General features: G+C 41.6%; 1 protein-coding gene across 1 annotated transcript in view; it reads right to left on the minus strand.

Annotated features, from left to right (window-relative positions):
• Positions 1–4,868, minus strand: part of NUDT3 (nudix hydrolase 3) — a 119,840-nt gene that overhangs the window by 87,588 nt on the left and 27,384 nt on the right. The gene's annotated exons all lie outside the window — the stretch shown is intronic.

The raw sequence follows: 4,868 nt of genomic DNA on the forward strand, positions 1-4,868 counted from the left end.
GAGGCGCCTGGGTGGCTCGGTGGGTTAAAGCCTCTGCCTTCGGCTCAGGTCATGATCCCAGGGTTCTGGGATCGAGCCCCACATCGGGCTCTCTGCTCAGCAGGGAGCCTGCTTCCTCCTCTCTCTCTGTCTGCTTCTCTGCCTGCTTGTGATCTCCGTCTGTCAAATAAATAAATAAAATCTTTAAAAAAAAAAAAAAATATGGGCAGAGGGGGCACCCGGGTGGCTCAGTCATTAAGCCTTCGGCTCAGGTGATGATCCCCACATTGGGCTCCCTGCTCAATGAGGACCCTGCTTCTCCCTCTTCCATTCCACCTGCTTGTGTTCCCTCTCTCACTGTCTCTGTCAAATAAGTGAATAAAATCTTAAAAAAAAAAAAAAAAAAAAAAAAAGATGGGCAGAGGGCTTGAATAGTCATTTCTCCAAAATACCCAGATGGCCAACAGACACATGAAAAGATGCTCAGCATCACTCATCATCAGGAAAATGCAAATCAAAACCACTATGAGATAGCACCTCACACCTGTCCGAATGGCTAAAATTAACAACACAAAAACAAGTGTTAGGATGTGGAGAAAAAGAAACCCCTATGCATTGCTGGTGGGAATGCAAGCTGGTGTAGCTGCTATGGAAAACAGTATGGAGGTTCCTCAAAAAAATGAAAAACAGAATTATCATATGATCCAGTAATTCCACTACCAAGTATTTACTGAAAGAAAATGAAAACACTAATTCAAAAAGATGTGTGCGCTCCTATGTTTAGTGCAGCATTATTTATAATAACTGAGATATGGAAGCAATCCAAGTGTCCACCCACAGATGAATGGATAAAGACGACATGATATGTGTGTGCGTATAATGAATGATAAAATGTTCCTCAGCCCTAAAAATGAATGAAATTTTGCCATTTACGACAACATGGGTGGTTCTAGAGGGTATAATGCTAAGTGGAGTAAGTCAGAGAAAGACAGGAGTTATCAAGCAGCTAGCTGGCGCAGACTCCAAAGTCAGGAGACTCCAATCCTGACCCCTTCCTGGAATGACTTACACATGCACCCGTGCTAAAATACGTAATTCTCATAATCCTGGAAACAAATCTGAGCTTTTCCTAGAGGCAGTTTATCGTAAATTTATTACCTGAATAAGGACCTGAAACACAATATTTACAAAGTGTTACTTTTTTTTTCTGGTTTATTTTTAAAAATTGGTGACTCCAATAAAAAAAAGTCAAAAAAGAAATAACAAGAAGCAAAGAAACAAAGACCCAATGCCAAATACCATGGCTCATAAGGACCTCTGTGATCTGGCCCCACCAACCTCACTTCAGGCTTGTACCTCTGCACCACTAACCTAACTGCAATTCTTTAAACACTCCATTCCCTCTTGATACAGAGCGTTTGTACATATTATTTCAATCTGAAAGACCCTTCCCAATGCCTAGTTAACTCCTACTCATTCTTCCGAGATCACAGCTGCCTTCCATAATATACCCCAGCCTGCCATGTCCACATCAAGGTTTTCTGTCAAATACATCACTTGACTGACGTTCTTCTCCTAGACAATGTAATTTCAGTTTGTGATCAAAAATTTCTGAGTGTGAAAAAAAAAAATTTCTGAGTGTGATTAACTCTGAAGTTCAAAGAGCAGAGTCCATATTTTTGCTTATCAGTGAATACCTTGCGTCTAGCACAGGACCTGGCAGACAGCCAGTGCTTTAAAGATAATTGGTGAATGATCTATTTTACCACCTAAGACTATCAAGAGAACTGCTTTCAAACTTCCCTTAACAAAACACATTCTAAAGTTTTAAAAAATTTGCTATTTTGGTCTCAGTTTTCCTCAACTGGCTACAGAGAAGTCATTCTTACTTATTCCCTTTGCAGTCTTTTCCTTTGAGATACTGGAGTCCTTAACATTCCTGTGATGGAAGTATCCTGATTATCCACCAAAAATAACCACATAAATCTACGGCCTGGTCTCTTTTCACTCTTCTTTTATAGTTGCTTCTTCTCCCTCCCCAAAATCGAGATCAAAGGACTGGAGGACATGTGGGGATAAACTCCCTGTCAGACTCCAGGAACTTCCCTCCACAGTCCTGCTCCAGATGGCCGGCAGGCAGATTTCTATTAGGAATGCTTCAGCGGAGGTCCCCAGGACTTCACTCCATTCTGCTTCCCTTGTGATCACCAACATTCCTTCTGCACTGTATTCCAGCCATCATCACAGTGCCATTTAACTTGTACTTTGTGGTAAACTGCCATTAAAAGGGTTTACCTTTTTATCAAAACTTCTGGGTGACAGTCAGAAAGCAAAAGAAACTAGAAATTAAATCAGACTCAAATCTGATTATTTTACATGTTAACATTTAGTGTAAAAATTCATGTCTAGATAGTGGCACCTTGAACATTAATTTCAATACCTCTTAGAACTATAGAGCTATTAAGAACCTAAGAAATGAATGGCCAGCGAGGAAACTAAATTATCAAAATATCTTTTTTTTTTCTTAGATTTTATTTTATTTATTTGACAGACAGAGATCACAAGTAGGCAGAGAGGCAGGCAGAGAGAGAGAGAGGAGGAAGCAGGCTCTCCGCCGAGCAGAGAGTCCAACGGGGGGCTCGATTCCAGGACCCTGGGATCATGACCTGAGCCGAAGGCAGAGGCTTTAACCCACTGAGCTACCCAGGCGCCCCTCAAAATATCTTTTAAACAAAAACTGCATGAAGCATGTGGAACAGACTTCACCAATTAATTCAGATATCATTAATCCAAATTTATAACTAAGGAGCTGACTACAAATTTAATTTATATTCTATGACCTGCTAAGTAATCAATAGTAGGGTCCAAAAAAATCTAAACACCCTCAAGCACTTGCTCAAAATAATCCATGTTAACTACTAATTACTCTTGTCAATTACAGCTAGATAGCAAGGACCTTCATTCACTAGGAAATACTCAAATGCTATGTGTCTATGTATTTATGAATCAAGAAAGCGCCACAACACAAGCATATCTCCAAGATATTAAGAGTTAGTTTCTAGACCACCAAAATAATACACACACACACACACACACTATGGAAATAGTATTTCCATAAAGTGAGTCAAATGAATTTTTTTGGTTTCCCAGTACATGTAGAAGCTATGTTTAGAGGCACCAGGGTAGCTCAGTCAGTTAAGCATCCAACTCTTGATTTTGGCCCAGGTCATGATCTCAGGGTTATAAACCACCCAGATGCCCCTAGATCGTATTTTTTTTTTTTTTTTTAGATTTTTTTTTTTTTATTTATTTATTTGACAGACAGAGATCACAAGTAGGCAGAGAGGCAGGCAGAGAGAGAGGAGGGGGGAAGCAGACTCCCCGCTGAGCAGAGAGCCAGATGTGGGGCTCGATCCCAGGACCCTGAGATCATGACCTGAGCCCAAGGCAGAGGCTTTAACCCACTGAGCCACCCAGGCGCCCCTCTAGATCGTATTTTTAGATACAAAACTGGCCCAACACAGAACAAGAGAGTAAGCAAACTTTAAAATTTCTTTTTAAAAGTTTGGGGCAACTGGTCTTCACAAATGTTAAACAACTACTGAACGTACATGAATAAGACTAACTACTCAAAAGCTGAATGAGGGCATTAAAAGATTTTCAGGGTCCTGGGATCAAGCCCCGCACGAGGCTCTCTGCTCAGCGAGGAGCCTGTTTCCCCCTCTCTCTGCCTGCCTCTCTGCCTACTTGTGATCTCAGTCTGTCAAAAAAAATAAATAAAATCTTAAAAAAAAATTTTTTTTTTTCATTCATACTTAGAAACTTTTTCATGGGGCACCTGAATGGCTCAGTCAGTTAAGCATCTGCCTTTGGCTCAGGTCATGATCCCAGTGTCCTGGGATCAAGCCCAACACTGAGCTCCTTACTCAGTAGGGAGCCTGCTTCTCCCTCTCCCTCTGCCAGCTGCTCTCCCCTGCTTGTGCTCTTGCTGTCAAATAAGTAAATATAATTTTTTTTTTAAAAAGAAACTTTTTTTGCTAAATTCAGTAAAACAGCTTAACAGAAATTCTAATCTAATAAGGAAAGCTCTTAAGACTGCTTTATTATTTGCTAATTACAAAACCAAGGCTAAAGGGCAGACCTGAAAACCAGACCATTCTCTACATGCAGGAAAGGCTGCATTTCAATTTCAGACAGTAGGAGCCTATGGTTAAGGAAAGACCTGACAGCCTATTACACTATTTATTTGCTGATTGTCACTAGGGTCAGATGTTTGCCCTTATATTTCACTAATTCCCCGCCCCCCATTCCCATTTTGGTCTTTACTGGAGGTTAAGTTGGTTACATATACCAGACCACTTCTTGAGTAATCCCTCTTCTGTTTTTCTCTTTAAGAAGTGTGGCTCTTTGGGGCATCTGGGTCACTCAGTCAGTTAAGCGGCTGCCTTTGGCTCAGGTCATGATCCCAGGGTCCTGGAATCAAGCCCCACATCGGGCTCCCTGATCAGCAGGGAGTCTGCGTCCCCCTCTCCTCCTGTCTCTCTCTCAAATAAATAAATGATGTACTTTAAAAAGAAAAAAAAAAAAAAAGGAGTGTGGCTCTTCACCTGGTGGTTACTAGCAGAACTCTTAAAGTGGTACCCTATATTGTCAATTAATCATATGTATGGTTCCGAGGTGGCACTGACAAATGTTTAAATAAGCTGTTCAATTTGTCTGTGCCAGCCTCCAGGATCAGAGCCCTTAAGAAAGCTGTTCATGGGGGCTCCTGGGTGGCTCAGTGGGTTAAAGCCTCTGCCTTCGGCTCGGGTCATGATCTCAGGGTCCTGGGATTGAGCCCCACATTGGGCTCTCTGCTCAGCGGAGAGCCTGCTTCCCTCTCTCTCTCT

This window comes from Mustela nigripes, chromosome 5, assembly GCF_022355385.1.
Source record: "Mustela nigripes isolate SB6536 chromosome 5, MUSNIG.SB6536, whole genome shotgun sequence".
NCBI lineage: Eukaryota > Metazoa > Chordata > Mammalia > Carnivora > Mustelidae > Mustela > Mustela nigripes.